The sequence below is a fragment of the Lampetra planeri genome, chromosome 1, assembly GCF_965212315.1.
Source record: "Lampetra planeri chromosome 1, kcLamPlan1.2.h2, whole genome shotgun sequence".
Classification (NCBI taxonomy): Eukaryota; Metazoa; Chordata; class Hyperoartia; order Petromyzontiformes; family Petromyzontidae; genus Lampetra; species Lampetra planeri.
In genome coordinates, this window is record NC_136107.1 from 7,418,168 (window position 1) to 7,432,551 (window position 14,384).

Here is a 14,384-nt window from a genome sequence, read left to right on the forward strand (position 1 = left end):
ATAATGGTGAGCGGGCCCGGGTAAAACTACGTGGCCGGGAGTCGGAGCCATTCCCTGTTCACCTTGGGGTGCGACAGGGATGTCCTCTGGCTCCAAAATTATTTAACATCTATTTTGACCACGTAGTTTGTGAAGCCTTCAGTAGCTGTACCGGAGGAATTTCCATCTGGTACAGATACAATGGGAGGATGATCGATGCCCGGGTGCGGTCAAGGGATGGCTCCCTATTGGTCAACCATGTTATGTATGCCGATGACCTGGTAATTGTGGCTCACTCAGAGGAGGAGTTGGAGGCACTGCTGCTGAAACTGGAGTGTGCCACTAAGAGGTGGGGCCTTACCATCAGCCCCACCAAAAGGAAGCACCTGCCTGGGTATTTTGTACCATCGGGCACTCCACCCCCACAACTCCCAATCGGTGATGGGGCAGTTGTGGAGAGAGTGGAGAGTTTCCCATACCTGGGCAGTGTGCTCATGACCAGCTCTGGTTTAACAGCAGAGGTCTCACTCCGAGTCAGTCGAGCGGCATTATCTTTTCATCGGTTGCGTAACGCTGTGTGGAAGCTACCTGGTCTGTCGCTCCACACAAAGCTTTGGGTCTTCTCGGCCACAGTCATTCCCTCCCTTCTCTACGGTTGCGAAACGTGGACCCCCGTAATAGAGCATCTTCGCTGGTTAGAAACATTTAGGCTGGCCTGCCTACGATCAATCCTAGGTTTAACCAGGCTGTATTGTGTGAGGAGCTCACAAATCCTTGAAAGATCTGGACAAAGTCCCATCGGTGAGCTCCTCCGGCAGGCAAGGCTGCGTTGGCTGGGCCATGTAGTCCACATGCCCAATCACCGCATGCCCAAACAGCTTTTGTTCAGCCAGATCGAGGGGGCTAAACGGACACGGCACGGGCTAAAGAAGAGATGGAGTGATGTGGTACAGGAGGATGTGGAGCTGAGTGGACTTGCCGATGACTGGTACCAGCGGTGTCAGGATCGGCCTCTGTGGAGAAGGCTCATGAAAGACGCTACTGGGCAGTTGGAGGCAGTCGCCCTCCAACAACAACGGAGGGTGGAGGAGCGACGCTCACAACAACGAGCAGAGCACCGGGTGGCTAAAGCACAGCAAGTTGGCACAGTAGGGGGCACAGGTGGTTCATAAGCCAGTCATCTCAGTCAGTCCACCCGTGGCACCTGGGTCTGCCCCTTGACCTCCTGCCGGCGGGCGTTCGACACTGCACATGGCCTCAAGGTGCACATATCCTGGCACAAGCGTCGTGGTGACGTCACCGCTACTTAGTAGCGAATGGCGGTTGTTGTTGTTGTCTCTTTGTGTGTGTGTCTCTCTCTATGTGCTTGTGTCTCTCTATGTGTGTCTCTCTCTCTGTGGTTGTCTCTCTGTGTGTGTGTCTCTCTGTGTGTGTGTGTCTCTCTGTTTGTGTGTCTCTGTGTGCGGGTCTCTCTCTCTCTCTGTATGTGTCTCTATGTGTGTTTCTCTCTCTCTCTTTGTGTCTCTGTGTGTGTGTGTCTCTCTCTCTGTGTCTCTCTGTGTGTAGGTGTCTCTCTCTGTGTGGGGGTTGTCTCTCTGTGTGTCTCTCTCTCTGTGTGTGTCTCTCTGTGTTGTGTCTCTGTGTGTCTCCGTATGTGTCTCTCTCTGTGTGGGTCTCTCTCTACGTGTTCTCTCTCTCTCTGTGTCTCTCTAGGTTGTGTGTCTCTCTCTGTGTGTGTGTCTCTCTATGTGTGTGTGTCTCTCTCTGTGTCTCTTTATGTGTGTGTCTCTCTCTGTGGTTGTCTCTCTGTGTGTGTTTTTGTGTGTGTCTCTCTCTATGTGGATATCCCTCTCTGTTTGTGGGTTGTCCCTCTGTGTGTGTGTCTCTCTCTCTCTCTGTCTCTCTGTGTGTGTCTCTCTGTGTGTGTCTCTCTGTGTGTCTCTCTCTCCATGTGTATCTATTGCTCTTGCGGGTTTCCTGTTGCCTGGCTCTCTGACATTGACATGCTAATCTATTACATTTACATTTACGTACAAATGCCTTCTCTAGCTCCGCCCACTTACCTTTGGGTTGGACCCACCAAAAGCTTATATAAACTCTTGTTGCAGCAGCTCTTTCTCCTACGTCAGTAGTTCTCCTGCTGTGTTTGTTTCACCTGATGACGGTTGCTTGTGTTGCGATCGAAACGTCGTAAAACACTTGTATTTCAAAGCCTCTCATTACATCTTGAACATACTCGGAGAAGAGGGCCATTATAAATCAGTGTGGTATCGAAAACTTCGATCACCCTGTATATCACATGTAAATGCAATTACATATTAAGATTATTTACAGGAGCACAAAAAAAACACACGGGAAGATGTAGAACACGAGGGGCGAAATAAGCCATTCTAGCGGGGGAGCATGAGGGCGATGCCATGGAATGGCTCAGAACCAATTAGGCCAAGTCCAGGGGAGACAAAGCCACCAGAACCCAAAGCCAATGAGCACCAAGGGCACTGGAGCTGTTGACACACACGAAGCCAAAAATCCCCCGAATAGCACCTCCGATCAGCATGGTTGGCTACGTGCGGTGCGAACGAAGTTCAACATACAATGCCTTTACAGACTTTTGGGGCAAGTGCTGTTTGCGAGCACCTATTGAAGACCAATACGGCATACACGGGTGAGTGGCTAGCATAACGTCCAGCCACCTTTGTCTCCAACACACTTTCTACACACTGCACTAGGTACTGTACGTACTCATTTAAGGCTGTGTCGACCTAGGGGAGGCCCAGCACCGGTTCAGATATGCGTCACTGATGTTGGCCATGAGCTGGAATCGAACTCGGGTCATCAGGTTTGTATCGCAGCGCGCTAACCGCATGTGCCACCGCTCCACACACTGCATATAAATGATGCAGTACAGTACGTACAGTATTTAAAACGCGTTTTTATTATATACTTTCTTAAACAATGTTAAATATTTAAGCTCAGATAATAACCGTATTTACAGCAGTTATTTTTACTCAGCTTACATTACCCAATTCATACATTTTTAAGTCTACTGCCGGGCCTTGAGGTCCGCCTCGGGCACCAGGTGTGTACTCAGGAGTTCTATGTGTCGAGCGTGTTATGCCACAAGTGTATTGCAGGCACCAACCTCCTGGAAAAGTTGGGGCTCAACGTGCAGCCCTGCCAGCGTTGCGCCACCGTGGACGGCAGCGGGGAGCAGATTTTGTTCTTAGGACAGGAGCTGGGTCGTCCCTGCTTCGAGCCAGTGATCGCTATCCTGGCGTCGGCCGTCACCGTTGGCCCCCTCGCGGAGATGCTGGTGCCGGTAGCAACGCCCCCCACCGACCCCTCTCACCGACCATCGGATGAGGTAATGCTGACTCCTCACCCGGAGTTGGCGGCACGGTACAGGGTTGTGGGGTCAGCCACGCTAGTAAACGCGGACAGGGGCCGGCTGTTTATGCAGGTATTTAACCTCCACAGTACCCCAGCAACACTGCGATGGTGCACCACGGTAGCCACAGTACACTCCCTGCATGCACACCACTCTAACAGCTCTTTGTTTGCCCTCTGGGCTGAGGACCCCTGCTGCCGTGAGGACAACCAGGATCTGGCCTGGTGTGTCGGTCCGACTCCCAGATCAGAGGTCGTTCCCCTGCTTGACTTGCTGCATGAACCCTGGGCAGACTTACCCAAGGGGGAGGCCGATCAGCTGCGCAGGTTACTGCTGGAGTACACCGACGTATTTAGTGAGCACGATTCGGACGTGGGCCGGACCGACCTCGTTAACCACCAAATTGACACAGGTGCAGCCTGACCCATTAAACTCCCCGCATACCAAGTGGGTGTACCCGAACGGGCCCAGATTAAGGAGGCGGTCGCGGATATGCTCCGCGATAACATAATCCAGCCCTCAGCGAGCCCCTGGTCTGCCCCGGTTGTACTGGTGACGAAAAAGGATAGATCGACCCGGTTTTGTGTTGATTATCGAAAGCTGAATGCGGTTACCCTCGGCGATGCCTTCCCCATCCCCTGCATCGATGACACCTTTGACAGCCTCACGGGGGCGCGGTATATTTCCACCCTCGATCTAGCATCCGGGTACTGGCAGGTGGAAATGGCGGAGGAGGATTGGCCAAAGACCGCATTTACCACCCCGATGGGACTGTTCGAGTTCAGAGTGCTTCTGTTCAGACTCACTAACGTGCCTGCAACGTTCCAGCGGTTGATGGAGTTGATGATGCGGGGCTTGAAATGGGAACAGTGCCTAATTTACCTGGATGACGTGATAGTGTTCAGTAGGTCCCTGTCTGAGCACTGGTCCAGGTTACGGGAGGTGTTCCAACGACTGCGAGTAGCCCATCTCAAGCTCAAGCTGCCTGACCCATACCCCCACCCTGGCTTTCCCTAACTTTTCCGCAGATTTTATCCTGGACACCGCAGCAGTGGGCTGGGCGCTGTGTTGTCACAGGTGCAGGATGGGACGGAGCGGGTCATCGCATATGCCAGCCAGACCCTGAGCGGGGCCGAACTTAATTATTGCGTGGAGGTGGCCCTGCGGGAGGAGAAGGTCGCCGTACAGGGACCCTGGAGTGGTTTGTATGCGCGGTTGTGTGTAAAGAATGGGGTGGTGTGGGAACTAACCGAACCCGGGCAGCTGGGGTGCATCTGTGTTCCCGCTCAGGTGCGGCCCCAGCTGCTACGGCTGGTGCACGACCACCCGCTCGGGGACCATGATGGGAAATGGCACACTCGGGAGACCCTGCGTCGCCAGTATCTCTGGCCCAAACTGACGCAAGACGTGGCCGCCTGGGTAAAGGGCTGCCACGCTTGTCAACAGTGTGGGCAGAAACCGGCGCAGTATCAGGTGCCCCTGAGGCCGTTCCGCATCAGCCGGGCGAACCAGTTAGTTGGGGTCGACCTACAGGGGACATTCCCGCGATCCCACCGAGGCAACTAGTACAGTATTTAACACGCTATCCAGTGACAGTAGCCATCCCTGATAAGACGACCCCTGTGGTCGTCTGGGCATTTGTGGAGCACTACGTGCTTAAACATGGGATCCCCAAACGAGTCATTACTGACCAGGGTAGTAATTTAGAGGCAGAGCTCTTTCAGGCGCTGTGCCGGGAGTTCGGAATGAAGAAGGAGCGAACCACGGCATACCACCCCCAGGCAAATGGTATGGTGGAGCGCATAAACCAGACCTTAGCCGGGAAGCTCAAACGTATGGCAGCCGCCAATCAGCAGGATTGGGACGAACAGCTCCCCTATGCTCTGTTCGCCTACACCATCACAGTGCACACCTCCACTGGGTAGACCCCCTTCCTAATGATGTTTGGTCGGGAGTCTCGCCGACCGGCAGATCTGTTGTTCGGCGTTCCCCCACCACAAGAGCGGGGTGCCCGCCCCCGTGTGGAGCTTCCCTTCTACTCGGCGGGCTCTAAGATATAGCTGCATACCCCGCGTGTAGGGGCCGGACAGGTGGGGAAGCTGACCACCTACTGGTGCGGACCCTGGACCGTGGTGCGGCAGATCTCCCCCTGGACGGTACTGATCCAGGACGAGGAGAGGGGCCGAGAGATGGTGGTCAATGTCCGCCGATTAAAACCATGGAGGGCGGCCCCAGCGGGGGAGGCACCCGCCCCTCGGGTGCCCCGAAACCCCGGAATCCCCACACCCCCCATGCCCCCCATACCCGATGGCTTCGCGCCATACATGGGCCCCGCTGGACCCAAGCTCCCAGTGGACCCCGGCCCGGCTATGAGGCAACGGGCGCGGAGGCCTCTAAATCCCTCTGCCCCTGAGTTTATTCCCCAGCCAGCAGATGCCGGAGGGCAGGAGGAGTCTCTGGAGTAGAGATGGAGACCGCCGCAGGAGCCTCGGAAAACAGAGCCACCACCCACGAAACTGGAAACAAGGGCCGGGCGAGTCCCACGGACTCCGCGGCGCTACCTGGTTGGAGCGGCCCAGGCAAGGTGCTCCAGTCAGCCCGGGACGGGGACGGGCACCTCGGGGGCTATGTGGTGCCACGACCGCGGAGCAACTCCGCAAGCACCGCGATTGTCCACTACCCCCCACTCTGAGCACACGCACACACGCAGGACTTGCACCTACATCGTGTCCTGGCGGGGGATTGCCTGGCACATCAGGTTTTAATCCGAAGGGCCCCTAGAAGGAAAGTCCCATGGTTTCCCGGTGCCAGGAGATTGGCCGACCCTCGCAGGACAGGTTATATTGTGATGCCCCTAAAATTGGTTTAAAATTGTATGGGCGTAGAAAGAAAAGGTTCCCTGGGCCAACCGCAAAGAGTTACTCACAACATTGGGAGGAGGACGGAGGGCGGAATATTAAGCAAGAAAAGCGCCCTTCCAGACAATGGGCAACTGGGAACAATGGGTGGCCGGCGACCGCCGCTGCGGACTAGTGGAAGGACACGGTAACGGGGGGGGGGGGGGGGGCGGTAACCACAGGTAGGCGCACGATTGGCCGCGCGATACAATGCCACCCTGGGGCCTTTGAAGTTTAGAGAATAAAAACAGTAATCCAGGACGATTTTAGGTCTCTGGTCTTCAACCTCCAGGCCATCAAGACCCACTCCCTGCCGTCCTGCCTCCTCGAGCCGCTCGCAGCATCCTTGCAATGCCAGCGAGTGCTGCTACGAGGCAGTGATAGGTAAAGTTTTCTCTCGTCCTTCTCCCTTCGACTCTCACAGTGTCCGTGCGATGCCGTGAGTACAGCTTTGAGGTACGTGGTAGGACGTTTAAGTGACTGGGTTCGTAGGTAGAGTTAGGCTAAGCTCTTCTCGCAAAATATTCCCCCCAGGTAGTATGTATTTGCGCCGTTAATAAACTTTAATACAGCGTATCGGTGCAGTGTGATTTCTGTGTGTGTGGGTGGAACCTCGGCGTGGTGTTGGTAATTTGAGTGTGTGTGTGAGGCGCGCGTGTGTATTAAAAGCATAAACGGCCAACGACGCTCGCGCGCCCATGCAGCCATGCCGCGCGAGTATTAGGGCGGCGGCGGGGTGAGTTAAAACCGCTCGCCGACCCGCGCGAGCGTGTGTCAAATTCATCGCCTGCAGGTGCGCGCGCGTTCGTGCTGCCGCTTTATAGCGCGTCTTAACGCGGGTGCAAGCGGATTAGGGTTTAACCACCCGGAGGCGCACGCATATTCGTGCAGCCGCTTTAGCGCTAGCCTTTGTGTTCAAGCGGATTAGCATATGACCGCCCGCAGACGTTCGGGCGCATTCGCGCAGCCGTTTAGCGTCAGGTTTAGTGCGGGAGCATCTTAGAGTCTGATTGCCGGCAGGGGCGCGTGCGTGCTCGCCGCCGCCGTAGCATTAGCGTTAGCGTGTGTGCATGTGTGGAATAACCCCGTGCAGCGGTGAGCCAGCGATTTAGCTATGTTACTCAGAGGGGGCGCTAACGTGGGGGGGGGGGGGGCCGATCACCCGGTCAGTGGGGGCCCGGCGGGGGCCGATCGACGCGGTGGAGGAGGGAGTGGAGGGGGAAAACGTTGCGCCCCATCTGCCCGGCGAGAGTGGTGGTGCAGACGTCAGCCCTCACACCTGCACGGATTCACATCCTGCAGTCTCATTCGATCTGTCTGGAACCATTACAGAAGGAGTGGAGAACCGTGAGGGACAGATGCATGCGTCTGCACCATGTGGATTGAGAGACCTTGTGCGACGCTTCTTGTGTACAGGTTTCGAGGTTGGAGTTCGAGAATAAAATGGCAACCGAACTGGAAGACACGTCTCCACGTCCATCGTTGTGTGCGTGCCCTGAGCCCTTGTCCACTGGTAGACAGACCTTTTAAAACACTGTGCAACCATTTTGCTCCATGGTTTCACAACAGCAGATTCTCACCTTCGTCAAATAACTATTATGTATCTAACTTTTTATTTATTTATTTAGCCAGGTAAGGCTCACTGAGCTATATACTGTCGCTCTTTTTCAGAAGTAACCTAGCCACAAATGATAGCTCAACGAAGTAGCTTATCAAAGTGGAAATTTACAGCAGCCAAATACTCTAAACGTATGTTGATTCTAAATGTGGAGGGAAAAACTGGAGGATCCGGAGAAAAATCCACGTGACCACGGGGGGAACATGTAAACTCCAAATATACAGGCGTCAGGTTACGATCGAACCCACGACCGCCTGTATACCAGGCAAGGAAGTTAACATCTGCAAATGATAAGAAAGCCCATCATAACAAAAATAACAATTTTGCTTATTTATAACCAACTCATGACTGCTCCAATTTGTGCCAAAGTGATCCAAGGTAGGGCTGTGGTGGTGACATAGGCTTCACCAGAATCATCGCTGCACCACCGACACACGAGGTGCCGTCTGCACCAGGGACGTGCGGTCAGGGGAGGCAGGGGAGGCAGAGTCTCACCTGTCATACTCCAATGAAAACAGCTGTTACGAAAAGTAAATAATAAAATTAATTTTAAGGTTCTTTTTTTTCCTCACTGATCTGTGTTATAAATGTCATTTCTATATGATTCCAATCTTTTTTCTAGTCAAGCTTGCCAAATTTGCGGAGCTTCGCTGCAAACACAGGGAGAGACGAGAGGTGAGGCAGCGATGCGCTCAGCCTTCCCTCTGATTGCGCAACCCCCTAGAAACTGGATGGAGCGCGGGCAATAAGCTACTATCTCTCTGTATGTCACCAATGTAATGTTTGTAGACCCCTTCATTACATGTCCTCGCCTTCCATAGTCCAGGTAACTTATTTCACGTATGTGTATAATATAAAGATATTTAGGCTCGCTGGTCTCGTCATAAAACTGCAATGAAAAAGCACCAGGGGAGGCAGCTATCACATCTGCCTCATCGAGGGGGGCGTGTCAGACACGCCTACCTCAGTGAAGACACGCCCCCGCAAGTGAGGACACGCCCCCCTCAGTGAGGCAGCTATCACATCTGCCTCACTGAGGGAGGCGTGTCTTGAGCCCACGTAATTGACACTCGCTCTCCTTCCACGTTAGCCAGCTGTAGAAATTTTTTTCCAGCGGCTGCAAAAATGGAAAACGTTATATCTAACCTTAAAAATTTCTCAAAATTGGACTTTCAATCAAAACAGGGAGTGAGTAACAATAGAAGACCAATGCCTGAGCTTAAGGACCTACTTCAAACAAAGGGACAGAAAATAATACGGTCGTTTCAAATGGAGTGGTACCAACGAAAAGAGTGGCTGTGTGGCTGTGCTACGAAGAATCGTCTTTACTGCTTTCCCTGCCTTCTGTTCTCCACTGCCGACAACGTTTGGACTAACGCGTGATTTTGTGACTTGAAAAATCTACCAAGGAGCCTCAGCAAACATGAAAAAGCGACAACTCACACTCAAAGCCAAATTGCTTTAAAAACTTTTGGAGCTTCAAGGATAGATCTGGCTTTGAATGAACAGCGGCGATTAAATATCAGCATCCACAATGCTAATGTAAAGGAAAACCGTGAGGTTTTAAAAGACCTTATTAATGCGACCTGCTTCCTAGCCAAACAGGAATTAGCATTTCGTGGTAACGATGAAAGTGCAAGCTCTTCTAATCGTGGAGCTATTACATGCTTTTTCTGAGAAAGATGAAAAATTAGCTAGACATTTGGAGACATCCACTGTGTTTTCTGGCTTATCAAACAGAATACAGAACGATTAAATCGAAGCAGTCGGTGATGTAATTAGAAATTATATCAAAGAGGAGATTAATGCAGCCCCATTTGTTGCAGTCGAAGTAGACTAGACAACGGATGTCACAAACAAAGCCCAGGTCTCTGTAATTTTGCGTTATGTGGCTAAAAGTGAGGTGACTTGTGAGGTGAGGGAGGCGTTCTTGGGATTTGATTATGTCAGTGATGACAGACACTGTCTGTTTTTGGGAGTGTTAGGGAAATACAATTGCGTTGAAAGGCTGGTAGCTCAGACTTATGACGGAGCCTATGTGATGGCATCAGATCTTAATGGGGTGCAGGCCAAGATTAAAGAAAAGGTATCTGAAGCCACATTTACCCGTTGTTATGCACATAAATTGAACCTGGTACAGCATTCAGCAAATATATACCTGAGTGTAAAACGTTTTTTAAAACAGTTGAGGGACTTGTGACGTTTTTCAATGAGTCGACCAAGCGCACCCACCTACTGAACGATGTTGTGAAGCGACGTTAACCAAGAGCAGCGGCCACGAGATGGAGCTCAAATTCTAGACTAGTTCAGATGATCAGCATGTACCAATCTGATCTGCGTGCTGTGTTCCGGATTATGAGCGAAAATTCCGATGGTTGGGACAATGACACCCTGATGATGGCCGCCAGATATGATCTCTGGCTATCAAAAGCATCAACCTGCTTCTTCATCATGGCATATGAGGGCATTTTCAATGAAACCGATGCACTATTTCGTGTGCTGCAGAATAAAGTAATGGACATTGGATTCTGCTGTGTGCGGATCCGCGACACAATGGGAGTTGTGGAACGCCAGAGACAAGAGTTTGACAGTTTCTATGATCGATTCGAGCAGAAATGCGTGACACTTGGCCTGACAGACAATGCCCGAAGTAAACAGCCGATCAGAGATGAGAGGAAAATTATGTTTTATAACATTCTGGACAATATAAGTGTTCAAATTAAAGCTAGGTTTGATCATTTCGGTGAGCTAACTTTCCTTGGTTTGGTTGATTGCACGAAATTTTATGAAATGTCACAACATTTCGATGACACCAAACTGCAGAGCCTATCAAAATATGCAAGGTACTTTGAATTTGTTAGACTAAAGGCTGACCTTATCGGATTGTATAGTTCACAAATAGAGAGGAATGAATGCAAATCACCCGGACAGCTCCTCAGCTTTTTGGTCCAGAATGATCTGATGCAGACGGTTCCCGAGGCAACAAAGTTACTCCAGCTGGTGCTCACTATACCAGCTACAACAACGTCCGTTGAAAGGTCGTTCTGTGCTTTGAAACGACTCAAAACATACAGTCGGAATCGGACTGACCAAGGACGACTTTCATCCTGATAATGAGAAATTCTGATTTGCACTTAGGAGAAATAATGCAAAACAACACTCATAGATATTCACAATGCACTACATGGAGTGTATTGTACTCAGCTTTAGAATAATGATCTCCTCACTTGGATCGCACATCCTACCAAACTTTGCTAATATATTAGCTATTATATTGCATAATTTGGCTGTTATGTAATAATGGGCAGGTTAATAACGCGAGGTGGTTACGAATGGGGAAGGGCTTTATTTACACGTGAAACTAAATAAATAACAAAAGCAATCTCCATCAACAATACATATTCCGGAATTTAATGCACAAACTCACCGATGCCATTTTGTCCCGCATTTTCCATAGGACCTCTCCTTGTCCATCCCCATCGGTCTTCACCCTGCCTCTCTCTCTGAAGCCCAGCACTCCGCTAGTCATTAAGCCATTCACCTCTCTTATCCTCTCCTTGCCCCTTAATACTGTATCTGCCCTTTCTCCCAGTGGGTGTGTCCTCTGTAGGCATCTCGTCTATGAGGCTGATGACACAATCTTAGCTCTTCTAAGCCATTTGATAAACATAACAATATATCAACCGCGAAGACATGTCGGTACAGGGCCTTGTCTTGATCTCTGGTGGGAATGAGACCACAAAATTAACTGAAGGTTACCTCATATTCAAACTGAATACTGTGACAGCTGGCAGGACTGAATAAATGCCTCACCTTCACTGCAAACATATTTTGATTATTGCATACTCAACAAACCTTATTCCTTTTTCGTTTATTTCTATTTATTTATTTTAGTTATGTATATATGTACCTCATTGTGTTTTTCGGATATATCCACCTCATGAATGTAGGGCAGTTAAATCCATTTTATTGAAATGGCGATGTAGCCCAGTAATCGATTGGTAAGTAGATTGTACCTTGTCTTCACAAGCAAAAATATTGCCACAATGCAATGCACCAGCAACATTTTACTTAAAAATAAATTAGTTTATTTACAAATAGTTTTTCATTCTTGAAGGGTTTGACTGTTACTCAATGGCTACTATGAGCGATTACCTATATTCATATGGCCCATTTTAAAATTGGTCATCAGAAAATAATTTTAATTTAACGTGCCTTGGATGCGACCGTCCATCTGTCCTAGCCAGAACAACTTTTTGTTTAATATGGTATATATAAAATATAGTTTGATTCTCATCATGCCCCATGGTGTAAAGTAAGTCTCCAACTATTAACCACTCCATTTTCTGGCTTCTCTATGTGGTATGAAAAAGGGCCATTGTCGAAAACATCAACTATTTAAAATGTTTGCTTTTAAGGCAGTGTTATTAAAGAATATGTTGCACCAAATAATTTAATCAACGTAAACATGAGTATGTTTAATTGTGATATCCTATTTACACTGAAGCCCTTCAATGAACATACAGTAAGGCTGTCGTTTTAATGTCCCGGGCCATCATCCATAATATATGCTCCATCACTTTCATCTTTCATAAGAAACAACAATCATACAATAGCATGATACGCAGTGAGCATGGCCTAAGGTGGTTTATCAGATGGTTTATCAGAATAGAACCACTCCAACACAGGACAGTCTTGCCTGTGTTTGTCAATGAAGCCATTATGGGCAGTCCATGGCATGGGAAACGTCTCATTTCACCCGCATAAGGGCTCATCAGCAAGCCGTATCCGGCTACTGGGTGCTATAAACGCCTATAATACTGGAGGTCAGGACACCACTGGTAAGTCACGAGGCACATGCGTTTTACAACAGCGATATGGTATTAGAATTCACCATTTACAGGACAGTACTGTGTTTTATTGCTGCAATCAATCAATCCACGATTCAAACACGCTATACAGTATTCAGTAAAAAGCCGAGACGGAAGCACGAATGGCACAGATATAATTAAACTAAACTAAACAATACGTTGGGATGTTGCAGTCTGGAACTGGGCTTTGCTCACTGATCGTGCAGACTGAATCATGCTATTCTGCAAGGTCTGTTGACAAAAATGACTGAACCGAATTTTGCAATTTTTAAAACCGAATGTTGTGTTTTTTTTTACAGATGCGTATACTCACAGATTGCACTGATATCCCAACTAAACAAAACAAGTAAACATTTGGCTCGCCTTGGAAAATTGTGTAATAATAAACCATGGAATACATCGGAGAGGGGGGGGTGTTTATAATGTTTGCCAAAAGGAAACAAGACCTAATCTATCAGCTGATGGGACTTTCAGATTAATAAATCCCTCTAGCACCTGATAGAGACCTCACCATTTACAGCGAGAGCTGTTTTGTACAACGGAAAAGAGTGGAAATTCACACAATTTTTTTGTTTTCCACTGTATATCACTTAATATTTAACATCTTAAATAACGTATATTTCAAACTTAGACTTAATAGCGTTGTACAATGTTGAAATCGTGTTTTCTGCAGTCGTATTTGTACAATGTGAATTTGCTCCCTGCTTTTCTTTATTTACATGAACATGGGGTACAATAATATAGGCTTATTATTATAGATAGTCGTACATTTTACTCGTGGCAGTGCCTTGTTGCTGATCATTCCGATTCAGAGCCACTTGGTGAACGGTGAGAACGGTGGTTCGCGCACTGCGCTACAAAATATACATAGCATGTCAGCAGCAAGCCTGAATATCGACACCGGTGTCCAGTTTCCTTATAAAACCAATGCTGCTGATATTGTGTGCTCTCAGCAGGCCGTATTGTCAATGGGATGTAAACAAAATATGTATATATACTTTTTACGTGGATATAAATATGGGCAAGAGGAGTCCTGTCTGCATATTTAGTTTGCTACTTATACTGTCGACAAGTAGGCTTAATGCATGTTTATTTATGTTCGTTATGTCAGGCTGCTGGGTGATTATAGACCGTAATTACCGATGCATGCATGTGCTGCGTTTCTACCGAGACAATTCACAGTAAATTATTATTTGGTTATTTCGGTTAAGTCACGTCTAAAGATAAAATAATAAATTAAATTAAATAATAGAATACGACGTTTCGATTGCAACACAAGCAATCATCATCAGGTATAATGAAATAGCGACATAATATCTAACCAGAAAACTATAGACAGACATATTAGCAGACAGATATCACCAAGATACATACATAGCGAGAGCAACACAGGTAACAGAGAGGGGTGATCGTCTCTGTGGGGTGGCCTTAAATAGACAGAGGGGGGGGGCGGAGGCACAGAGAGGGAGGGGGGTTAGAGAAAAAATTAGCATATCAATGAGTGGTCAACAAAACGTGGTGCTGCAAGTACGATGACACGGCAAGCAAGCCTGAAAATCAGGAGAAAGACACACTAAAATTAAATAACCTAGTAAAATATCGAAATGTAATGTAATACAACACAGAGGGTC